The sequence below is a fragment of the Cherax quadricarinatus genome, chromosome 82 (genome assembly GCF_038502225.1).
Source record: "Cherax quadricarinatus isolate ZL_2023a chromosome 82, ASM3850222v1, whole genome shotgun sequence".
NCBI classification, from domain to species: Eukaryota; Metazoa; Arthropoda; class Malacostraca; order Decapoda; family Parastacidae; genus Cherax; species Cherax quadricarinatus.
The window spans coordinates 6,465,552-6,492,312 of record NC_091373.1 but is presented as its reverse complement, the minus strand read 5'-3'; the positions used below and the strand labels follow the sequence as shown (position 1 = coordinate 6,492,312).

The 26,761-nt window shown below is 47.9% G+C and overlaps 1 protein-coding gene across 1 annotated transcript in view; it reads left to right on the top strand.

The window, feature by feature from the left end:
* Nucleotides 1–26,761, top strand: part of LOC128702860 (uncharacterized) — a 40,336-nt gene that overhangs the window by 7,233 nt on the left and 6,342 nt on the right. The gene's annotated exons all lie outside the window — the stretch shown is intronic.

The window sequence follows — 26,761 nt, the reverse complement described above, 5'->3', positions numbered from 1 at the left end:
CCTCACTGCCATCACTGCTAGACTGCCTCACAGTCATCACTGCTAGACTGCCTCACTGTCATCACTGCTAGACTGCCTCACTCTCATCACTGCTGGACTGCTTCACTGTCATCACTGCTAGACTGCTTCACTGTCATCACTGCTAGACTGCTTCACTGTCATCACTGCTAGACTGCCTCACTGTCATCACTGCTAGACTGCCTCACTGTCATCACTGCTAGACTGCCTCACTGTCATCACTGCTAGACTGCCTCACTGTCATCACTGCTAGACTGCCTCACTGTCATCACTGCTTGACTGCCTCACTGTCATCACTGCTTGACTGCCTCACTGTCATCACTGCTTGACTGCCTCACTGTCATCACTGCTTGACTGCCTCACTGTCATCACTGCTTGACTGCCTCACTGTCATCACTGCTAGACTGCCTCACTGTCATCACTGCTAGACTGGCTCACTGTCATCACTGCTAGACTGCCTCACTGTCATCACTGTCATCACTGCTAGACTGCCTCACTGTCATCACTGTCATCACCGCTAGACTGCCTCACTGTCATCACTGCTTGACTGCCTCACTGTCATCACTGCTTGACTGCCTCACTGTCATCACTGCTTGACTGCCTCACTGTCATCACTGCTTGACTGCCTCACTGTCATCACTGCTTGACTGCCTCACTGTCATCACTGCTTGACTGCCTCACTGTCATCACTGCTAGACTGCCTCACTGTCATCACTGCTAGACTGCCTCATTGTCATCACTGCTAGACTGCCTCACTGTCATCACTGCTAGACTGCCTCACTGTCATCACTGCTAGACTGCCTCACTGTCATCACTGCTTGACTGCCTCACTGTCATCACTGCTAGACTGCCTCACTGTCATCACTGCTAGACTGCCTCACTGTCATCACTGCTACTCTGCCTCACTATCATCACTGCTAGACTGCCTCTCTGTCATCACCGCTAGGCTGTTTCACTATCATCACTGCTAGACTGCTTCACTGTCGTCACTGCTAGACTGCCTCACTGTCGTCACTGCTAGACTGCCTCACTGTCATCACTGCTAGACTGCCTCAGTCATCACTGCTAGACTGCCTCACTCATCACTGCTAGACTGCCTCACTGTCATCACTGCTAGACTGCCTCACTGTCATCACTGCTAGACTGCCTCACTATCATCACTGCTAGACTGCCTCACTATCATCACTGCTAGACTGCCTCACTCTCATCACTGCTAGACTGCCTCACTCTCATCACTGCTAGACTGCCTCACTGTCATCACTGCTAGACTGCCTCACTGTCATCACTGCTAGACTGCCTCACTATCATTACTACTAGACTGCCTCACTATCATTACTACTAGACTGCCTCACTATCATTACTACTAGACTGCCTCACTGTCACTACTAGACTTCCTCACTGTCATTATTACTAGACTGCCTCACTATCATTACTAGACTGCCTCACTATCATTACTAGACTGCCTCACTATCATTACTACTAGACTTCCTCACTGTCACTACTAGACTTCCTCACTGTCATTATTACTAGACTGCCTCACTATCATTACTAGATTGCCTCACTATCATTACTACTAGACTGCCTCACTATCATTACTACTAGACTGCCTCACTATCATTACTACTAGACTGCCTCACTATCATTACTACTAGACTTCCTCACTGTCACTACTAGACTTCCTCACTGTCATTATTACTAGACTGCCTCGCTATCATTACTAGACTGCCTCGCTATCATTACTAGACTGCCTCACTATCACTACTAGATTGCCTCACTATCATTACTACTAGACTGCCTCACTATCATTACTACTAGACTGCCTCACTATCATTACTACTAGACTGCCTCACTGTCACTACTAGACTTCCTCACTGTCATTATTACTAGACTGCCTCACTATCATTACTAGACTGCCTCACTATCATTACTACTAGACTGCCTCACTATCATTACTACTAGACTGCCTCACTGTCACTACTAGACTTCCTCACTGTCATTATTACTAGACTGCCTCACTATCATTACTAGACTGCCTCACTATCATTACTACTAGACTGCCTCACTATCATTACTACTAGACTGCCTCACTATCATTACTACTAGACTGCCTCACTATCATTACTACTAGACTGCCTCACTATCATTACTACTAGACTGCCTCACTATCATTACTACTAGACTGCCTCACTATCATTACTACTAGACTGCCTCACTATCATTACTACTAGACTGCCTCACTATCATTACTACTAGACTGCCTCACTATCATTACTACTAGACTGCCTCACTATCATTACTACTAGACTGCCTCACTATCATTACTACTAGACTGCCTCACTATCATTACTACTAGACTGCCTCACTATCATTACTACTAGACTGCCTCACTATCATTACTAGACTGCCTCACTATCATTACCAGACTGCCTCACTATCATTACTAGACTGCCTCACTATCATTACTACTAGACTGCCTCACTATCATTACTACTAGATTGCCTCACTATCATTACTACTAGATTGCCTCACTATCATTACTACTAGACTGCCTCACTATCATTACTAGATTGCCTCACTATCATTACTACTAGACTGCCTCACTATCATTACTACTAGACTGCCTCACTATCATTACTAGACTGCCTCACTATCACTACTAGACTGCCTCACTGTCATCACTACTAGACTGCCTCACTATCATTACTACTAGACTGCTTCACTATCATTACTACTAGACTGCCTCACTATCATTACTACTAGACTGCCTCACTATCATTACTACTAGACTGCCTCACTATCATTACTACTAGACTGCCTCACTATCATTACTAGACTGCCTCACTATCATTACTAGACTGCCTCACTGTCATCACTGCTAGACTGCCTCACTATCATCACTACTAGACTGCCTCACTATCATTACTACTAGACTGCCTCACTATCATTACTGCTAGACTGCCTCACTATCATTACTGCTAGACTGCCTCACTATCATTACTGCTAGACTGCCTCACTATCATTACTGCTAGACTGCCTCACTATCATTACTACTAGACTGCCTCACTATCATTACTGCTAGACTGCCTCACTATCATTACTGCTAGACTGCCTCACTATCATTACTGCTAGACTGCCTCACTATCATCACTGCTAGACTGCCTCACTATCATCACTGCTAGACTGCCTCACTATCATCACTGCTAGACTGCCTCACTATCATTACTGCTAGACTGTCTCACTATCATTACTAGACTGCCTCACTATCATCACTGCTAGACTGCCTCACTATCATTACTACTAGACTGCCTCACTATCATTACTGCTAGACTGCCTCACTATCATCACTGCTAGACTGCCTCACTATCATTACTACTAGACTGCCTCACTATCATTACTGCTAGACTGCCTCACTATCATCACTGCTAGACTGCCTCACTATCATTACTAGACTGCCTCACTATCATCACTACTAGACTGCCTCACTATCATCACTGCTAGACTGCCTCACTATCATTACTGCTAGACTGCCTCACTATCATTACTAGACTGCCTCACTATCACTACTAGACTGCCTCACTATCATCACTGCTAGACTGCCTCACTATCATTACTGCTAGACTGCCTCACTATCATTACTGCTAGACTGCCTCACTATCAATACTGCTAGACTGCCTCACTATCATTACTAGACTGCCTCACTATCATCACTACTAGACTGCCTCACTATCATCACTGCTAGACTGCCTCACTATCATTACTGCTAGACTGCCTCACTATCATCACTACTAGACTGCCTCACTATCATTACTACTAGACTGCCTCACTATCATTACTACTAGACTGCCTCACTATCATTACTACTAGACTGCCTCACTATCATTACTACTAGACTGCCTCACTATCATTACTACTAGACTGCCTCACTATCACTACTAGACTGCCTCACTATCATTACTACTAGACTGCCTCACTATCATTACTGCTAGACTGCCTCACTATCATTACTACTAGACTGCCTCACCATCATTACTAGACTGCCTCACTATCATTACTAGACTGCCTCACTATCATTACTAGACTGCCTCACTATCATTACTAGACTGCCTCACTATCATTACTAGACTGCCTCACTATCATTACTAGACTGCCTCACTATCATTACTAGACTGCCTCACTATCATTACTACTAGACTGCCTCACTATCATTACTACTAGACTGCCTCACTATCATTACTACTAGACTGCCTCACTATCATTACTACTAGACTGCCTCACTATCATCACTACTAGACTGCCTCACTATCATCACTACTAGACTGCCTCACTATCATCACTGCTAGACTGCCTCACTATCATCACTGCTAGACTGCCTCACTATCATTACTGCTAGACTGCCTCACTATCATTACTACTAGACTGCCTCACTATCATTACTAGACTGCCTCACTATCATCACTGCCAGACTGCTTCACTATCATTACTACTAGACTGCCTCACTATCATTACTACTAGACTGCCTCACTATCACTACTAGACTGCCTCACTATCATTACTACTAGACTGCCTCACTATCATTACTACTAGACTGCCTCACTATCATTACTGCTAGACTGCCTCACTATCATTACTACTAGACTGCCTCACTATCATTACTACTAGACTGCCTCACTATCATTACTACTAGACTGCCTCACTATCATTACTAGACTGCCTCACTATCATTACTAGACTGCCTCACTATCATTACTACTAGACTGCCTCACTATCATTACTACTAGACTGCCTCACTGTCATCACTGCCAGACTGCCTCACTATCATTACTACTAGACTGCCTCACTATCATCACTGCCAGACTGCCTCACTATCATCACTGCCAGACTGCCTCACTATCATCACTGCCAGACTGCCTCACTATCATCACTGCCAGACTGCCTCACTATCATCACTGCCAGACTGCTTCACTATCAACACATCAACAATATATTAACATGGTGGTTTTTTACAAGAGCTTGTGGTGACTCCTGGCAGGTAAGGCTGGTATAGCATCACTTGCGTTCCAATATTGCGTTAACTCTGAGCTCCACCAATCAGGACACGCGGATGAGGGGGGGGAGGTGTTCGCTGACGTCATCGATCCTGTCGCGAATTTGGAAATGTGATTTGTAGTCTGATTAGTTGTGTCAGTCAGTGAGTTGACGCCGAACTGGCGAGAGGGAGGGGGAACGGGGAGGGGGAAGGACAGGGGGGAAAGAAGGGAGGAAGACCCTTCCTCTACAAGCGTTTGATGGGCGTCAGAGTGAGGGGGCTGTACCTGCCTAATTGTGGTTGCAGGGGATGAGTCTCGGCTCCTGGGCCAACACCTCTACTGGCTGCTGCTTGGGTTCACACACACTCCCGGCTGCGTGAGACCTGTCGTACCTATTCTTAAAGCGATGTATGGATTCTGCCCCCTCCCCCCTTTTTGGGTTACCCTAGGTAATTTACACTAAGATAATTCTATTTATGCGTACCTGTACCTGAACTTACCACTTCGTTGTCTAAGTGGTTTCCCTTCCTGACCACTCTGAGGCTAAAGTGGTAATTCTTAACATCCCTGTGATTCGTCCATAAGTTTACCTTCTAGCTATGACCTCTTGTACCATATATGGGTTCCATACTGGCGCTGCGTACTTCAAAATGATCCTGGACACCCGGGACACCCTCCAGGTATGCATCCTCCAGGTATGCATCCTCCAGGTATACTCCAGGTATGCATCCTCCAGGTATACTCCCTCCAAGTATACTCCCTCCAGGTATGCATCCTCCAGGTGTACATCCTCCAGGTGTGCATCCTCCAGGTATGCATCCTCCAGGTGTACATCCTCCAGGTATACATCTTCCAGGTATGCATCTTCCAGGTATGCATCCTCCAGGTATGCATCCTCCAGGTATACATCTTCCAGGTATGCATCCTCCAGGTGTACATCCTCCAGGTATGCATCCTCCAGGTATGCATCCTCCAGGCATGCATCCTCCAGGCATGCATCCTCCAGGTGTACATCCTCCAACATCCCAAGGTTAAATCATGCTCTACAATAGGACCTAATTTACCACCGTTAACCGGAGAAGAAACCGTTTATCTTTCTTGACATTTCGAGCATCATTCTCGCCAGTGCTTCTAACGACTGCACGTTTCGACCTGTTTATCTTCTGTAGTTCGCCACGGCGTTCGTCACGAATCCCTGAATCCGGATTACTGTAAACATCGCTCCCACGCTCTAACTCCCTTCATAATAATTATCTTCACTTCCACAAGTACATGATACAACTTATACAGACCATAGCTGACACCAATGACATGCTATATGGAAAGCTCCTTGTTATGCAGAGCACTGTGGGTAAATTAGGTTAATGTCCCCAGGATGCGACCCAAACCAGTCGACTAACACCCAGGTACCTATTTTACTGCTAGTTGAACATGGACAGCAGGTGTCATAAGAAAACACGTCCTAATGTTTCCATCTTTACCGGGGATCGAACCATGGACTTCAGTGTGTGAGCTGAGTGCCCTACCAGTCGAGTTACGGTCTTGATAACGGTGAAGGGCTCTTGATCCAAGGATTACCACCCATTCAACACACGCTGTATAACCCCTACGGTAGTTTCTATACATGAATGTAACAGGTCTGCTTGGATTTGCTAAAGGTGTTAACGACCTGGCCTCTCATTTTCAGGACTCATGGGTACAAATCCCACTCGTTGCGTGGTTTCTTTGAAATGTGAGGATTTCGTGAGTCGTGTGTGGTTAGTGTGTGGTGGTGTTCGTGTCACTTAAGTAGATATCAACACACTGAGGCAAGGTTAATAATGAGAGCTTAAGTAAGACCCTTGTGGGATGAACAGGGAAGTGAGGATAGTACACAAGCATGCTACCTTCATGGGAATATAAACACATATGCAGTATAGTGTGATCCTTTATTGACAACGTTTCGCCCACACAGATGGCGTTTTCAAATCACAAACAGATCTACCTGCGGTGGAAGGTACGCAAGTATTTATAGTCAAGTTCAGAATGTTGAGGTCAGGTGGAGAATGCTGCATCTGATGATGTACCGAGTGGAGTTATAGAGTCTAAAATCTTGGGTAACTTGGAAGGGAGATTGGATAAGTTTGTGAGCAGACCTTCTGCAGTGTTCTTCCATTCCTATGTTCTTATGTGGGATAGTGATGAAGTTTCTTGGCAAGTGGTTCAGCTATGTTATAGAAGCCTTTGTTCTGGTTGAAGTTGTCGGATATAGAGATAAGTGATGATTCCAGGATTCTTTGGTGTTGAGTGTTGTCTTCTGTGGCGATAAGTCTTGAGTTTCTGTAGTTTATTAAATGGTTGTGTGAATTACGGTGTTGTTCACAGACATTCAAGGAATGTCTGGGTTTATATTTCCATTGTGTCGGTATTTTATACCATTTATTTCCATGCTACCTTCATACACAAGCATGCTACATGCACAAGCATGCTACATACATGCACAAGCATGCTACTTTAGGTCTGAGGTTATTTAGAGCAAGTAATGAGAATCAGATACCATGAAGCTCTTAAGATAACAGCTTCAACAACCTTGACAGGTAGAATCCAGGTTATTAATAATACGCCTTTGTATAATAAACTAGTTTACCATACACCGGTGGATCAGGTCCTGATCCACCAGGAGGTTTGGTCGTGGACCGGGCCGCGGGGGCGGACCCCCGGAATGCGCTCCAGGTAAACTCCAGGTAGACTGTGTGTGTGTGCTTTGTACAACTCCCTTGTGCATGTACATTTTCACGTACATTAAATGTGTTCCTGTGTAAGTGCTGAGAGAGAATTTACATAATTACTTGACTGCATTAGAGTTGCAGGGGAATATATGTAGACCGGAAGACACAGCCTGCTGCTCACCTACCTCCATTATACTAAACTCGGCTTTGTAAGCTCCCAGCCACTGATCTAACTTTACTACAAACTGCCGTGACAGTATTAAGGACGATACACTACCTCTCTCTCTCTCTCTCTCTCTCTCTCTCTCTCTCTCTCTCTCTCTCTGAGAAACTCCCAAGTCACGTTGTCTGGTGAGTAGACTGGACCGTGGGAGTCACCATTACGGTCTACACTCGCTGACTAAGCAACAAATGAAATTATCCGACACGTTACATACATAGAGTAGCGAATACCCTAGTGTATCCATGTACACCAGTACCCGGTGCCCGTGTACACCAGTACCCGGTGCCCGTGTACACCAGTGCCCGTGTACACCAGTACCCGGTGCCCGTGTACACCAGTACCCGTGTACACCATTACCCGTGTACACCAGTACCCGTGTACACCAGTGCCCGTGTACACCAGTGCCCGTGTACACCAGTGCCCGTGTACACCAGTTCCCGTGTACACCAGTACCCGTGTACACCAGTGCCCGTGTACACCAGTGCCCGTGTACACCAGTGCCCGTGTACACCAGTGCCCGTGTACACCAGTGCCCGTGTACACCAGTGCCCGTGTACACCAGTGCCCGTGTACACCAGTACCCGTGTACACCAGTGCCCGTGTACACCAGTGCCCGTGTACACCAGTGCCCGTGTGCACCAGTACCCGTGTACACCAGTACCCGTGTACACCAGTGCCCGTGTACACCAGTGCCCGTGTACATCAGTGCCCGTGTACACCAGTGCCCGTGTACACCAGTACCCGGTGCCCGTGTACACCAGTACCCGGTGCCCGTGTACACCAGTGCCCGTGTACACCAGTGCCCGTGTACACCAGTGCCCGTGTACACCAGTACCCGTGTACACCAGTACCCGGTGCCCGTGTACACCAGTGCCCGTGTACACCAGTACCCGTGTACACCAGTGCCCGTGTACACCAGTGCCCGTGTACACCAGTACCCGTGTACACCAGTGCCCGTGTACACCAGTGCCCGTGTACACCAGTGTGTGTGCGTGTGTGCGTGTGTGCGTGTGCGTGTGTGTGCGTGTGTGTGTGTGCGTGTGTGTGCGTGTGTGTGCGTGTGTGTGCGTGTGTGTGCGTGTGTGTGCGTGTGTGTGCGTGTGTGTGCGTGTGTGTGCGCCTGTGTGTGCGCCTGTGTGTGCGTGTGTGTGCGTGTGTGTGCGTGTGTGTGCGTGTGTGTGCGTGTGCGTGCGTGTGCGTGTGTGTGCGTGTGTGTGCGTGTGTGTGCGTGTGTGTGCGTGTGTGTGCGTGTGTGTGCGTGTGTGTGTGTGCGTGTGTGTGCGTGTGTGTGCGTGTGTGCGCGCGTGTGTGCGTGTGTGTACTCGCCTATTTGTACTCACCTATTTGTGGTTGCAGGGGTCGAGTCCTAGCTCCTGGCCCCGCCTCTTCACCGGTTGCTACTAGGCCCTCTCTCTCCCCGCTCCATGAGCTTTATCAAACCTCGTCTTAAAACTGTGTATGGTTCCTGCCTCCACTACGTCATTTTCTAGGCTATTCCACTGCCTTACAACTCTATGACTGAAGAAATACTTCCTACTATCTCTCTGACTCATTTGTGTCTTAAACTTCCAATTGTGGCCTCTTGTTTGTGTGTCCCCTCCCTGGAACATCCTGTCCTTGTCCACCTTGTCTATTCCACGCAGTATTTTATATGTCGTTATCATGTCTCCCCTGACCCTCCTGTCCTCCAGTGTCGTCAGGCCGATTTCCCTTAATCTTTCTTCATAGGACATTCCCCTTAGCTCTGGAACTAACCTTGTTGCAAACCTTTGTACTTTCTCTAGTTTCTTGACGTGCTTTATCAAGTGCGGGTTCCAAACAGGTGCTGCATACTCCAGTATGGGCCTGACATACACGGTGTACAGTGTCTTGAATGACTCCTTACTAAGGTATCGGAATGCTGTTCTCAGGTTTGCCAGGCGCCCATATGCTGCAGCAGTTATCTGATTGATGTGTGCTTCCGGAGACATGCTCGGTGTTATACTCACCCCAAGATCTTTCTCCTTGAGTGAGGTTTGCAGTCTTTGGCCACCTAGCCTATACTCTGTCTGTGGTCTTCTGTGCCCTTCCCCTATCTTCATGACTTTGCATTTGGCAGGATTAAATTCGAGAAGCTATTTGCTGGACCAGGTGTCCAGTCTGTCCAGGTCTCTTTGAAGTCCTGCCTGGTCCTCATCAGATTTAATTCTCCTCATTAACTTCACATCATCTGCAAACAGGGACACTTCTGAGTCTAACCCTTCCGTCATGTCGTTCACATATACCAAAAATAGCACTGGTCCTAGGACCGACCCCTGTGGGACCCCGCTCGTCACAGGTGCCCACTGTGATACATCATTACGTACCATGACTCGTTGTTGCCTCCCTGTCAGGTATTCTCTGATCCATTGCAGTGCCCTTCCTGTTATATGCGCCTGATGCTCTAGCTTCTGCACTAATCTCTTGTGAGGAACTGTGTCAAAGGCCTTCTTGCAGTCCAAGAAGATGCAATCAACCCACCCCTCTCTCTCGTGTCTTACTTCTGTGTGTGTGTGTGTGTGTGTGTGTGTGTGTGTGTGTGTTTTCCTGTGTTTTTGTTTATAGTTTTTGTTGCTTTAATGTTCTTGTTATTGGTGATGCTGGTGAGAGGCTCTTGATCCAGGAAGGTGGGGCTGCCTCCATTATTATCAAACATAATAATCTCCGAAATTTCTAAACCTGCAATAAAATCCCCCTTTATAGCGGACTTTTTTTTTTTTTTTTTGTAATTTACGTATTTACAAAAAATTTTATGAGAAATATATTAAAATCTAAAAGACTGAGAATTTTGACTCTAAAAATAATGGGTTTTTAGCCCAAATATTTTAGTTTTTGTGGAAAGTGGGTAATAGTCAAGGGGAAAGCGGGTTTAGCGCTTCCCCGGAATATAGCAAAGACAGGGTTTCTTATATATATATTTTTTTTTTGTGGATTGGTAAATGTTTGTGTTGATTGGAAGTGTGATTGTTTACGTGTTGTGGTGGTGGGTGTTTTATTGTGGAAAGTTGGACTGGTGTTTGTGTGTGTGATGATTGTTGATGTTGTGGTGAGTGGTGGTGATGGTGGTGGTTCTGTTGGTGGTGGTTCTCTGTTGTTGGTGGTGGTTCTCTGTTGTTGGTGGTGGTTCTCTGGTGGTGATGGTTCTCTGTTGGTGGTGGTGGTTCTCTGTTGGTGGTGATGATGGTGGTTCTCTGTTGGTGGTGATGATGGTGGTTCTCTGTTGGTGGTGATGATGGTGGTTCTCTGTTGGTGGTGATGATGGTGGTTCTCTGTTTGTGGTGGTGGTTCTCTGTTGGTAGTGATGATGGTGGTTCTCTGTTTGTGGTGGTGATGGTGGTTCTCTGTTGGTGGTGGTGGTTCTCTGTTGGTGGTGATGGTGGTTCTCTGTTGGTGATGATGGTGGTTCTCTGTTGGTGGTGATGATGGTGGTTCTCTGTTGGTGGTGGTGATGGTGGTTCTCTGTTGGTGGTGGTGGTTCTGTTGGTGGTAATGATGGTGGTTCTCTGTTGGTGGTGATGATGGTGGTCCTCTGTTGGTGGTGATGATGGTGGTTCTCTGTTGGTGGTGGTGATGGTGGTTCTCTGTTGGTGGTGGTGATGGTGGTTCTCTGTTGGTGGTGGTGATGGTGGTTCTCTGTTTGTGGTGGTGATGGTGGTTCTCTGTTGGTGATGGTGGTTCTCTGTTGGTGACGGTGGTTCTCTGTTTGTGGTGGTGATTGTGGTTCTCTGTTTGTGGTGGTGATGGTGGTTCTCTGTTGGTGGTGGTGGTTCTCTGTTTGTGTTGGTGATGGTGGTTCTCTGTTTGTGGTGGTGATGGTGGTTCTCTGTTGGTGGTGGTGATGGTGGTTCTCTGTTTGTGGTGGTGATGGTGGTTCTCTGTTGGTGGTGGTGATGGCGGTTCTCTGTTTGTGGTGGTGATGGTGGTTCTCTGTTTGTGGTGGTGATGGTGGTTCTCTGTTTGTGGTGGTGATGGTGGTTCTCTGTTTGTGGTGGTGATGGCGGTTCTCTGTTTGTGGTGGTGATGGTGGTTCTCTGTTGGTGGTGGTGATGATGGTGGTTCTCTGTTGGTGGTGGTGGTGGTGGTGGTGGTTCTCTGTTGGTGGTGGTGGTTCTCTGTTGGTGGTGGTGGTTCTCTGTTGGTGGTGGTGGTTCTCTGTTTGTGGTGATGGTGGTTCTCTGTTGGTGGTGGTTCTCTGTTTGTGGTGGTGATGGTGGTTCTCTGTTTGTGGTGGTGATTGTGGTTCCCTGTTTGTGGTGGTGATTGTGGTTCTCTGTTTGTGGTGGTGATTGTGGTTCACTGTTGGTGGTGGTGGTTCTCTGTTTGTGGTGGTGATGGTGATTCTCTGTTGATGATGGTGGTTCTCTGTTTGTGGTGGTGATGGAGGTTCTGTTGGTTGTGGTGGTGGTTCTCTGTTGGTGGTGGTGGTTCTCTGTTGTTGGTGGTGGTGGTTCTCTGTTGTTGGTGGTGGTGGTTCTCTGGTGGTGATGGTTCTCTGTTGGTTGTGGTGATGGTGGTTCTCTGTTGTTGGTGGTGGTGGTTCTCTGTTGGTGGTGGTGATGGTGGTTCTCTGTTTGTGGTGGTGATGGTGGTTCTCTGTTTGTGGCGGTGATGGTGGCTCTGTTGGTGGTGGTGGTGGTTCTCTGTTGGTGGTGATGGTGGTTCTCTGTTGGTGGTGGTGGTTCTCTGTTGGTGGTGGTGGTGGTTCTCTGTTGGTGGTGATGGTTCTCTGTTGTTGGTGATGGTGGTTCTTTGTTGGTGGTGGTGGTTCTCTGTTGGTGTTGATGGTGGTTCTCTGTTGGTGGTGGTTCTCTGTTGGTGATGGTGGTTCTCTGTTTGTGGTGGTGATGGTGGTTCTCTGTTGGTGGTGGTGATGGTGGTTCTCTGTTGGTGGTGGTGATGGTGGTTCTCTGTTTGTGGTGGTGATGGTGGCTCTGTTTGTGGTGGTGATGGTGGCTCTGTTGGTGGTGGTGGTTCTCTGTTGGTGGTGGTGGTTCTCTGTTGGTGGTGGTGGTGGTTCTCTGGTGGTAATGGTGGTTCTTTGTTGGTGGTGGTGGTTCTCTGTTGGTGGTGGTGATGGTGGTTCTCTGTTGGTGGTGGTGGTTTTCTGTTGGTGATGCTGGTTCTGTTGGTGGTGATGGTGGTTCTCTGTTGGTGGTGGTGGTTCTCTGTTGGTGGTGGTGGTTCTCTGTTTGTGGTGGTGATGGTGGTTCTCTGTTGGTGATGGTTCTCTGTTGGTGGTGATGATGGTGGCTCTCTGTTGGTGGTGGTGATGGTGGTTCTGTTGGTGGTGATGGTGGTTCTCTGTTGGTGGTGGTGGTTCTCTGTTGGTGGTGGTGGTTCTCTGTTGGTGGTGGTGATGGTGGTTCTCTGTTGGTGATGGTGGTTCTCTGTTGGTGGTGATGATGGTGGCTCTCTGTTGGTGGTGGTGGTGGTGGTTCTCTGTTGGTGGTGGTGGTGGTGGTTCTCTGTTGGTGGTGGTGATGGTGGTTCTCTGTTGGTGATGGTGGTTCTCTGTTGGTGGTGATGATGGTGGCTCTCTGTTGGTGGTGGTGGTGGTGGTTCTCTGTTGGTGGTGGTGGTGGTGGTTCTCTGTTGGTGGTGGTGATGGTGGTTCTCTGTTGGTGGTGATGGTGGTGGTTCTCTGTTGGTGGTGGTGATGGTGGTTCTCTGTTGGTGGTGATGATGGTGGCTCTCTGTTGGTGGTGATGATGGTGGCTCTCTGTTGGTGGTGGTGGTGACTGGGGTGGTGGTGGTGGTGGTGGTTCTCAAGAGTTGTTGGTTGTGGTTGCTATATTTCTGGTTGTTTTTGTCTTATCTTTAATGTTATTTTCTTATTACATAGTTTGTTTTCATACAAAAACTCCCACAGAATTTATGCTTCACACACTCTGAGGTGAGTGTTACAAGGGTCTCTCACCTTCACCACTACACTCGCACATCTGCTTTTCGAAGTGATTCTTGATGACTAGTACTTAATCCTGTAGCATTTCCGTGACACCTTAGGTCTGTGACCAGGCTGTGGGGAAGGTAATCCCCCACGGCCAGGCTGTGGGGAAGGTAATCCCCTACGGCCAGGCTGTGGGGAAGGTAATCCCCCACGGCCAGGCTGTGGGGAAGGTAATCCCCCACGGCCAGGCTGTGGGGACGGTAATCCCCCACGGCCAGGCTGTGGGGAAGGTAATCCCCTACGGCCAGGCTGTGGGGAAGGTAATCCCCCACGGCCAGGCTGTGGGGAAGGTAATCCCCCACGGCCAGGCTGTGGGGAAGGTAATCCCCCAAGGCTAATAACAGATAAGAATTCATCTTTCTCGATGTATACAGAATAACAGTGTATGTACACTTATGGTCGTATATCTCTGTGTACACTGAATACCTGGAGGGTGTAAACCTAGACGGGGTCTTGGGGGTCAGCGCCCCCTGCAGCCCGGTCCATAAACAGGCTTGCTTTCATTACTACATCAGGTATTAAAGTATTCTTGACTGGTGGTGACTCGCAGCCCTCAAGTAGTGGACAGGTTTTAAACTCTATGATCTCCCGGGGAGGTATGTTCATGCCAGTGAAGGGCTCTTGATCAATGGAATTCGAGCTGCTCTTCATTGGATCGACGCCCCCTACTTAAACATAAAATCCGATTAGCTAATCTGAGACGACATTAGTGTGAGGACTGGAGACCCATCACCCTCCCATCATATCTAATGAGGTGGGTAGGTAAGCAAGGTTAGGTAGATAAATTGTACGGACAAGCTGATAAATTAGATTCGTGTTGAGCACGTTTCGCCACAGTGACTTCATCAGTCCAGTACAAAGAAGAAGAATGAAGATCAAAATTAGATTGAGGTGTAATCAGTCCCTCAACCTTGAGTCGATGTGTTCAGTCCATCAATCTTGAATTCTATTCAAGATTGATGGACTGAACACATCGACTCAAGGTTGAGGGACTGATTACCTCATTCTTCTCCTGTTCTTCAAGTTTCTCCTACGTATGGACTGATGAAGCCACTGTGTGGCGAAACGTTTCCTCAATAAAGATACCCAATAGTTGCACATGTGTCTAATTTATCATACCCAACTGTTACACAAGAGTCTAATTGATCAAGCCAGGGGATGACCTCGGTCTTGAGACCAAAAGTTCAATCGGCCATCGTAGAATCATCCGTCGGGAGAACATAGCTAACTTCTGGTAAAGTAAAACAAATCTTAAATCAAAATTATCACGATGAGTTTTCATTACTTTAATGTTGTGCTGTGTTTGGTGTTGCTGTGGGGGGCGGTGCAGGGATCGCAGGCAGGGGCGACGCCCCCTGCTGCACGGCGCACCCAGGGAGGTACAGGCGACGGCGTCCTGCAGGACACCGTATGTGTGGTATTCTTCCCTGCAGGAAGGGGTAATCCTCCCGTCACAACGCTGGTGTCAGAGAAGGACGTGAAACGTCTTCTCCGGCCCCGCTCCACCTTCGTCCTCGTACCCAAGGAGCGGCTAGCCCCACGCTCCTTCCTGGTTGAGTGTCCTGACAGTACCTTCTCCATGAGCTTTATCGGTGATGCCAGGTTCTGAGCTCCCTCAGGGTAACCTACCCGCCTCTTCCTGAGGGCACCGAGCCTCATCTTCCTGAGGGTACCGAGCCTCTTCTTCCTGAGGGCACCGAGCCTCTTCTTCCTGAGGGCACCGAGCCTCATCTTCCTGAGGGCACCGAGCCTCTTCTTCCTGAGGGCACCGAGCCTCTTCTTCCTGAGGGCACCGAGCCTCTTCTTCCTGAGGGCACCGAGCCTCTTCTTCCTGAGGGCACCGAGCCTCTTCTTCCTGAGGGCACCGAGCCTCTTCTTCCTGAGGGCACCGAGCCTCATCTTCCTGAGGGTACCGAGCCTCTTCTTCCTGAGGGCACCGAGCCTCTTCTTCCTGAGGGCATCGAGCTGCTGCTTCCTAAGGGCACTGGCCCTCCTAAGGGCACTGTCCGGCTTTCCTGCCTGAAGTCTTTCATCCACTTCCTACTGCTGGAGGCTCTGAGGTGGTCCACTCACACTTGTTCATTTTCTTTACCGTCCAGTACAGCGGTACACTTCCCACAGTTTCACGTGCTTATGAAGTGGGAAAAGAGGCCTGGTCGTGGACCGGGCCTCGGGGGCGTTGACCCCCGGAATACCTTCCAGGCAGGTGGTGTTGGCTCAAAGCTGCGTACTCGAAGGCTGACCAGACGCGTGTCGGGTCACTGAGTGCTGCGTTGTGAAGGCTCGATCCTTAGTCTACTGCTCCTCGCATAATGTATATCATCTTTAATTATTTTATTTTTCTATATTCCAGACCATTCTGACATCTGCATGTGGCGCACACTGCTCAGTCGTGTGTGTGTGTGTGTGTGTGTGTGTGTGTGTGTGTGTGTGTGTGTGTGTGTGTGTGTGTGTGTGTGTGTGTGTGTACGCGCTCGCTTTAAACAACTCTCACGGGTTTGGCGCTTCATAAAATGCAACATTAATTACGTTATTTTTTATATATTCTCTTTGATCTCTAAGCCCCGATGGATCATACAGCACCTGTGATATGAGATTTAATCAGATATAATCCCGTTAAGTCGTATTTTTGTCCCGATAGACTATAAAGATTGAGCACCTCTGTTATTGTCAACACTAATAAGAGTATATAACATCATCGTAACTTGGAATACAATGGCGCTCCTCTGGGAGTCCTCAGAAATTATCTATACAAGTTAGTATTTGTTGTGTGACGCCCTGGAGTTGAAGTTTAGCGTAAGGAGTGTGTAGGATCAAACCTCCGTCTGGTGTTGGTGGCACTGATGATTGTGCCTTGAACCATCACCGCCTCGTGCTGGAAGCACCATCACCGCCTCGTGCTGGAAGCATCATTACCGCCTCATTCTGGAAGCACCATCACCGCCTCGTGCTGGAAGCATCATTACCGCCTCATTCTGGAAGCACCATCACCGCCTCGTGCTGGAAGCACCATTACCGCCTCATTCTGGAAGCACCATCACCCACACAAAAGATTCTCAGCAATTGGCTGGAGGGCCGTGGTCTTAGTTTAACCAGGTTAGCTGGAGAAAGCTTGAGAGAATTGTCTTGTGATGTTGCCTGGTGCACTGCCTCTATACTGGTGATGTTGCCTGGTGCACTGCCTCTATACTGGTGATGTTGCCTGGTGCACTGCCTCCATACTGGTGATGTTGCCTGGTGCACTGCCTCCATACTTGACGTTGCTTGGTGCACTGCCTCTATACTTGTGATGTCACCAAGACTGTTTAACATATTTACAGATGGAGTTGTAAAAGTAAATGCTACGGTGTTGGGGAGAAGCTTGGATTAAATTATGGGGAATCGAATACAAAATGGGAGTTGACACAGTAACTTTTTGCTGATGATACTGTGCTTTTTTCCTACCCCACGATGATGATGACGATGATAATAGTGTTCCTTAGAGATTCTGGAGAAAAGTTGTAAAGGTTAATGGAAGAGTTTGGGAGGGTGTGCAAAGGAAGGAAGTTTTAAAGTGAGCATCAATAAGAGTAAGGTGATGAAGGAATCATACGAGTTATGCAAGGAAAAATTGGATACGAGATTGGAGGGAGTATGGAAGAAGTTAGTGCTTCAATATTTGGGAGTGGACGTGTCATTGGATGGGTTTATGAAGAACGAGGTTAATCTTAGAATTGATGAAGGGAAAAAGGTGAGTGGCTCTTTGAGGTATCTGTGAAGATCAAGAATTTTATCCATGGAGGCAAAGAAGGGAATATATGAGAGTATAGTTATATTAATGCTCTTATAGTGTGAAACATGGGTGGTGAATGTTGCAACAAGGAGAAGGCTGGAGGCAGTGGAGATGTCGTGTCTGAGGGCAACGTGTGGTGTGAATATTATGCAGAAGATTTACAGTTTGGAGATTAAGGTGCAGGGTTACTAAAAGTATTACTAAGAGGGCTAAGGAAGGGTTGTTAACGTGATTTGGACATTGAGAGCATGGAGCAAAATAGGATGGCTTACCTGGAGTTTACCTGGAGAGAGTTTCGGGGGTCAACGCCCCCGCTGCCCGGTCTGAGACCAGGCCTCGTAGTGGATCAGGGTCTGATCAACAATGACTGTTACTGCTGGTTACACGAAAACCGACGTACAAACCACAACCTAGCTGATCAGGTACTAACTTTAGATGCCTGTCCAGTGCCTACTTGAAGACAGCCAGGGGTCTATTGGTAATCCCCCTTATGTATGCTGGGAGGCAGTTGAACAGTCTTGGGCCCCTGACACTTATTTTGTCTCTCGGTGTACTTGTGGCGCCCCTGCTTTCCCTTGGAGGAATGTTGCATCTCCTGCCGAGTTTTTTTGCTTTCGTAGGGAGTGATTTTCGTGTGCAAATTTGGTACTAATCCCTCTAGTATTTTCCAAGTGTATATTATCATGTATCTTTCTCGCCTGCGTTCCAGGGAATACAAATCAAGGGACTTCAACCGTTCCCAGTAATTTAGGTGCTTTATCGTACTTCTGTGTGCCGTGAAAGTTTTGCACATTCCCCAGGTCAGCAATTTCGCCTGCCTTGAAAGGGGCAGTTTGTGTACAGCAGTATTCCAGCCTAGAGAGAACAAGCGATTTGAAGAGAATCATGGTCTTTGCATCCCTAGTTTTGAAGGTTCTCATTATCCATCCTATCATTTTTCTAGCAAATGAGGTACATACATTGTTGTGGTCTTTGAAGGTGAGATCCTCTGACATTATCACTCCCAGATCTTTCACATCAATTTTTTTGCTCTATTGTGTGGTTAGAATTTGTTTTATACTCAAAGTTTTTAATTTCCTCAAATTTTCCATATTTTAGTTGAAATTTCTCTTCAATGAACTTCACATTGTTTTCTGCGGCCCATTTAAAGATTTGGTTGATGTCTGCTTGGAGTCTTGCAGTGTCTTCGATGGAGGTCACTGTTATGATAATTAGAGTGTTATCGGCAAAGGAAGACACGGAGCTATGGCTTACATATCTCAGATATGAGGATGAGGAACGGGATAGGAGCGAGTACTGTGCCTTGTGGAACAGAGCTTTTCACCGTAACCGCCTCAGACTTTACTGTTTACTATTATATTTTGTGTCCTGTTTGTTAGGAAGTTATAGATCCATCTACCAACTTTTCCTATTATTCCTTTATCGCTCATTTAGTGTGCTGTTACACCGTGGTCACACTTCTCAAAGGCTTTTGCAAAGTCTGTGTATACTACGTCTGCATTTTGTTTATCCTCTAAAGCAGTGGTTCCCAAACTGGGGGTAAATTACCTCCTGGGGGTAATTTAACCATTTTTGGGGGGTAATGGAGGGGTGACAGAAAAAAAGTTATGAATTCTGAAAATCAAGAAAACAATGCGGTACCCGGTATGAGGATTATTGTTAACTTTGTCTTAGTATATAAAGTTGTAAAGTAAACCTATTATAAGTAAGTAATAAAGTTAAACCAAATAACAATAAACATCAAAAACTAATATACAGTATTAGAAAAGAAGAAATATATAGCTAAGTGTGTGGAAACCCAAAAGTATTTTGACAAGTATGCTTCAGGACAAAAGTCACTCAGTAGCCCAGATCGACCTGTCCAGTATGCGTCACTCACTTCCTGAGGCTGCCTCTATTTCACACTGTCAGTTTATCTGTGAGCATCAGCCGAGGTAGACATAAGCTGGTATGTATGTGTACTGCCCTGTGCAGTATATAGTTAGTATTTACCCACTCTTACTGTGAATTTGTAGCTATTATTAATTCTATATATAATGTATGTGTGGTTCTTACGTTTTCAATGGTTTTGCTAGGATTAGCAGAGTATGCGAGGCTGTATACGTTCACGTTTAGCCATATATATCAATAATAACAACATTTTGTGAAAGGGGTAACATGCTTTATGTGGCATGTTAAATTGGGTAACAAGCTGAAAAAGTTTGGGAACCACTGCTCTAAAGCATCCAAGACCTTGTCATAGTGGTCCAGTAGCTGAGGCAGGCAGGAGTGACCTGCTCTAAACCCATGTTGCCCTGGGTTGTGTAACTGATGGGTATCTAGGTGGCTGGCAATCTTCTTAGAACCCTTTCAAAGATTTTTATGACATGGGACGTTAGCGCTATTGGTCTGTAGTTCTTTGCAATTGCTTTACTGGCACCGTTGTGGAATGGGGCTATGTCTTGTTTTAAGTGACCGAGATGACTCCTGTGTCCATGCTCTCTCTCCATAGAATGCTGAAGGTACGTGACAAGGGGTTTCTTGCAGCTCTTGATGAACACGATCCAGGGAAACCAGGTAGCCTGCACTCTAAAGGAGAGGTTTGGGATATTTGCTGTTTAGGACATCTAAACTGTCGTATCTCCGCGCCTCTGGCAAAACAGTGATAATGTGAATGACGGTAAAAGTGTTTCTTTTTTGCGTCACCTTGCCTCGGTGGGAGACTGCCAGCGTGTTTATATACAATAGTAATAATAAAACACAAATTTCCGCTTGCCTTGTTCGGCAAGAACGTTGGAGGCAGAAATTCAGGAGATAAATTAATCTGTATTTTTCGACCCCCTTCTGGGATCATCTTCAGCAAATGAAGAGCACTGGGACACAGAGGCAAAATACACAAAGGAACCCTAGACGCTCCTGGAAAGATATAACTAGAAAAAGTGTAATGATCAAGTAGAATGATTATGAACCTTGTAGCCTTAATTCCACCGAAGGTGGTGTAGCTCTGTCTTATACATGCTGAGTTTGATTCCTGTTTTAGGTATTAAAGTATTCTTGACTGTTGGTGAACAGGTGACTTGTGGCCTTAATTACCTTCTGAGTAGTCGACAGGTTTTAATCCCAATTAACCAACTACACCAGGCAATGAATGTTAAGAGACGGGACCCGGGAACTGGGACTCAGTCTTAATAATATCTCTATTTACTACAAGTACATGTGTATATGGTATACAGGTTTAGCTGACATCAATGACACTGCTACATAGAAAGCCGCTTGTTATGCAGAGCATTTCGGGCAAATTAGGTCAGTTTTGTCCCAGGATGCGAGCCACACCAATCGACTAACACCCAGGTACCCATTCTGTTGATGGGTGAACATAAACAACCGGTATAAAGACACACGCCCAACGTTTCTACCCTCGCTGTGAATCGAACCCAGACCCTCGCCGTGTGAAGCGGGAGCTTTATAGCTACTAGGCCACGAAGCGTGAGTGCATAGATTCACGTACTCGGTGAGCATGATCGTCTAAGCAAGCTCAGCAGTCAGTGAAGAGATTCACTCGCAACAGGCAGAGTTCTCTCTCTCTCCACAGCAAAGTCAGTACTGTTTCTGGCGTACCTGCATCATCTGGGAATCAGTGTGAACCATGTGGTACCCCTTGTGATAGAGGTGGTTACTACAGCCCGAATCTTCTGGGAGTCGTATCGTGTGTGGTACCAGCTACGGCAGAGGCGGTCACTGCACCATCTGCGCGCTGCAGTCGTTCAACAACACCATAATAACGGCACTAAAGCTGCATTCCATAAACATATTTTCTCTGATTCAGTGCGGAGGTGTGGCGGCGTCCCAGCAAGGTTCAGCGCTGGTGCCGCCTCAGTTTCCCAGAGCTATAGCGGAAGATCTTCCCAGAACGACAACAGCCTTTGTGGTGGCGTGTTATAGAGCACAAAGCACACCTCTCAATAGTGTATTGAAATGAAAAACTAGATTAAGACATCTCGCACGCAAATTCGAAAACGGATCTACTCTCAAAACAAGTGCCATCCTAAGAATATTTGCATGTAGTCTCACGGTCCCAAGTGCGAGTTTTCGGTGAATTGTTCCAGATATGTTACTGTGACTTTGTTCCACCAAGCCAGTAGTAACAGCCTGGTTGATCAGACCCTGATCCACCACGAGGCCTGGTATCAGTCCGGGACCGTGGGGGCGTTGACCCCCCGAAACCCTCCCCAGGTATACCTAGGGTATTGTGATTTTGATTGTTCCAGCCATGGTACTGTGACTCTCAAGGAAACAATTGGCTCTTCAAAGAGCAACAGCAAAGAGTCGTGGTTCCACACCTACCTACCTACCTACCTACCTACCTACCTACCTACCTACCTACCTACCTACCTACCTACTGCTGGGAGCGATCAGAAGCAGGTTAGTGACTGGAAAAGCTAACAAAACTAATCATGAATTCTGATTAAAAATAATATATACACCAGTACTTCATATCATAGAAACTCATCCGAGAGAGGGAGCGCGAAGTCATCTAGTTGCCCCTTTGACGTGTACTCGTCTATTTATGGTTGCAGGGGTTGATTCACAGCTCCTGACCCTGCCTCTTTGCTGGTTGCTACTAGGTCCACTCTCTCCCTGCTCCATGAGCTTTATCGTATCTTCTTAGTGTAGCTGTACAACTGACTTTCCTGACTTACAGGGTTCCAGGGACTGTACCTCAACATTACAGAGGTACATAATGGGTCCAGGGACTGTACATCAACATTACAGAGGTACATAATGGGTCCAGGGACTGTACATCAACATTACAGAGGTACATAATGGGTCCAGGGACTGTACATCAACATTACAGAGGTACATAATGGGTCCAGGGACTGTACATCAACATTACAGAGGTACATAATGGGTCCAGGGACTGTACATCATTACAGAGGTACATAATGGGCCCAGGGACTGTACCTCAACATTACAAAGGTACATAACGGATAAAGGGACCGTACCTCAATATTAGAGGTACATAATGGGTCGCAAAGTTTGATAGCTAAAAAACTACAGGGGTAATGATCTATTTACATTAACGTTATGATTTATATTCCATACATAACAGATTTATGCACGTTTAATTTAATGGTAGATTTTTATAAGTTGGGGTAATATAGCCTACAGGAAGAAAATATAAAATCCTCTCCTAATTTTTCATCCTAAACCCAACGAAATGTCAATAATGGAAAGGATACAGCAGAAATCAAGCCTTGGATTTACTGTTGCACCCCCCCCCCTTTTTCCCTTTTTATATAGGATCTGCCCCTGTTAGTGTGACTGTAAATGATCCAAGACTGACCGAAATGTCGTCAAGTTTCTCCCTCCCATGCATTCGTCTAATTGTGGTTGCAGGAGTCGAGACTCAGCTCCTGGCCTCGCCTGTGCTGGTTATTTGAGTATTGTATAAAGGAACCATGTTCTCTACCATTGCCTTGATACCTTCTCCTTAATGCACGTACTGAACAGTCTCGCCAGCTACTTCAGAAACATTTTTTGTCCCACCTGCTTTTACCATCTTCTTTAACCCATCTGTCCCAACTGCTTTATCCAGTTTTATTCTACCCACTGTTTCCTTCACTTCCCACCTTCTTACATATACATTTGACTCTTCCCGATTTCTGTGTTATTCCTCTCTGCTCAGAACGTGAAATCACCTCCTCTCTCTCCATCAACATTTAACAGATGAAAAAAAAATCCGTCTATCTTCCCAGTGCCTCCATCTTGCCACGGCAGTTTATAACTGCCATGGGCAGTTTATAACGGCCAGGCTGCAGCAGTTTACTAATCTCCCACCAAAACTATGTGTCTTATTGTGGGCAAAAATTAGTCAGCTTCACGCAGTCCCTCGTCATTATTAATATTACTACTAATAAGACAAGATTTCGTTCGGATTTTTAACCCCGGAGGGTTAGCCATCCAGGCTAACCCTCCGGGGTTAAAAGTGCGTCATCGAGGACTGTCTAACGTACTTCCATTGGGGTGCTCAATCTTATCCCCCAGGATGCCACCAACACCAGTCCACTAACACCCGGTTACCTATTTGCTGCTAGGTGAACAGGACAACTGGTGAAAGGAAACGTGTCGAAATGTTTCAACCCCAGGAGGCCTGGTCACAGACTGGGCCGCGGGGGCGTTGACCCCCGGAACTCTCTCCAGGTAAACTCTCCAGGTAAACCCCACCGGGAATCGAACCTGGGCCCTCCGTGTGTGAAGCGAGAGCTTTAGCCACCAGGATTTTTATTAGGATATTTTATTTTCGTTATGCTGTGACCCTCAAGGGAGGTTCCTTGACGCTGGTGAGGGGCTCTTGATCTAGGGAATTGGATCTGTGCTCCAGTTCCCTGAATTAAGCCTAAATACCTTCCATCCCCCCCTCCGGTGTATAATCCCTACCGGTTTAGAGCTCCGCATAATAGTATGTTCTTATTGTGATTATTGTGCGATTCTTTTATTATTTTCGTTGATTTTTTTTTGTCTCGGTGGGCCCAGTAGACAAGCAACGAGGTAAATGGCTGCTGACTGTGGGGAGACTGTTTGCTGCTGACTGTGTGGCGACTGTTTGCTGCTGACTGTGGCGACTGTTTGCTGCTGTGTGGCGACTGTTTGCTGCTGTGTGGCGACTGTTTGCTGCTGTGTGGCGACTGTTTGCTGCTGACTGTGTGGCGACTGTTTGCTGCTGTGTGGTGACTGTTTGCTGCTGACTGTGTGGCGACTGTTTGTTGCTGACTGTGTGGCGACTGTTTGCTGCTGACTGTGTGGCGACTTCTGCTGACTGTGGGGCGACTGTTTGCTGCTGACTGTGTGGCGACTGCTGCTGACTGTGGGGCGACTGTTTGCTGCTGTGTGGCGACTGTTTGCTGCTGACAGTGTGGCGACTGTTTGCTGCTGACTGTGGGGCGACTGTTTGCTGCTGACTGTGGGGCGACTGTTTGCTGCTGACTGTGGGGCGACTGCTGCTGACTGTGTGGCGACTGTTTGCTGCTGTGTGGCGACTGTTTGCTGCTGACTGTGTGGCGACTGTTTGCTGCTGACTGTGGCGACTGTTTGCTGCTGAGTGGCGACTGTTTGCTGCTGTGTGGCGACTGTTTGCTGCTGTGTGGTGACTGTTTGCTGCTGACTGTGTGGCGACTGTTTGTTGCTGACTGTGTGGCGACTGTTTGCTGCTGACTGTGTGGCGACTTCTGCTGACTATCGGGCGACTGTTTGCTGCTGACTGTGTGGCGACTGCTGCTGACTGTGGGGCGACTGTTTGCTGCTGACTGTGTGGCGACTGTTTGCTGCTGACTGTGTGGCGACTGTTTGCTGCTGACTGTGGGGCGACTGTTTGCTGCTGACTGTGTGGCGAATGCTGCTGACTGTGTGGCGACTGTTTGCTGCTGTGTGGCAACTGTTTGCTGCTGACTGTGTGGCGACTGTTTGCTGCTGACTGTGTGGCGACTGTTTGCTGCTGACTGTGTGGCGACTGCTGCTGACTGTGGGCGACTGTTTGCTTCTGTGTGGCGACTGCTGCTGACTGTGGGGCGACTGTTTGCTGATGACTGTGGGGCGACTGTTTGCTGCTGACTGTGTGGCGACTGTTTGCTGCTGTGTGGCGACTGTTTGCTGCTGTGTGGCGACTGTTTGCTGCTGACTATGTGGCGACTGCTGCTGTGGGGCGACTGTTTGCTGCTGACTGTGGGGCGACTGCTGCTGACTGTGGGGCGACTGCTGCTGACTATGTGGCGACTGCTGCTGCTGTGTGGCGACTGTTTGCTGCTGACTGTGGGGCGACTGTTTGCTGCTGACTGTGTGGCGACTGTTTGCTGCTGACTGTGTGGCGACTGTTTGCTGCTGACTGTGGGGCGACTGTTTGCTGCTGACTGTGGCGCGACTGTTTGCTGCTGACTGTGTGGCGACTGTTTGCTGCTGACTATGTGGCGACTGCTGCTGCTGTGTGGCGACTGTTTGCTGCTGACTGTGGGGCGACTGCTGCTGTGTGGCGACTGTTTGCTGCTGACTGTGTGGCGACTGTTTGCTGCTGTGTGGCGACTGTTTGCTGCTGACTATGTGGCGACTGCTGCTGACTGCGGGGCGACTGTTTGCTGCTGACTGTGGGGCGACTGCTTCCTGCTGACTGTGGGGCGACTGTTTGCTGCTGACTGTGGGGCGACTGTTTGCTGCTGACTGTGGGGCGACTGTTGGCTGCTGTGTGGCGACGTTTGCTGCTGTGTGGCGACTGTTTGCTGCTGACTGTGGGGCGAATGTTTGCTGCTGACTGTGGGGCGACTGTTTGCTGCTGACTGTGGGGCGACTGTTTGCTGCTGACTGTAGGGCGACTGTTTGCTGCTGACTGTGGGGCGACTGTTTGCTGCTGACTGTGGGGCGACTGTTTGCTGCTGACTGTGGGGCGACTGTTTGCTGCTGACTGTGGGGCGACTGTTTGCTGCTGACTGTGTGGCGACTGTTTGCTGCTGACTGTGGGGCGACTGTTTGCTGCTGACTGTGGAGCGACTGTTTGCTGCTGACTGTGGGGCGACTGTTTGCTGCTGACTGTGGGGCCACTGTTTGCTGCTGACTGTGGGGCCACTGTTTACTACTGACTGTGGGGCGACTGCTGCTGACTGTGGGGCGACTGTTTGCTGCTGACTGTGGAGCGACTGTTTGCTGCTGACTGTGTGGCGACTGTTTGCTGCTGACTGTGGAGCGCCTGTTTGCTGCTGACTGTGGGGCGACTGTTTGCTGCTGACTGTGGAGCGACTGTTTGCTGCTGACTGCGGAGCGACTGTTTACTGCTGTGTGGCGACTGTTTGCTGCTGACTGTGGAGTGCCTGTTTGCTGCTGACTGTGGGGCGACTGTTTGCTGCTGACTGTGGAGCGCCTGTTTGCTGCTGACTGTGGGACGACTGCTGCTGACTGTGGGGCGACTGTTTGCTGCTGACTGTGGGGCGACTGTTTGCTGCTGACTGTGAGGAGACTGCTGCTGACTGTGTGGCGACTGTTTGCTGCTGACTGTGGGGCCACTGTTTGCTGCTGACTGTGGGGCCA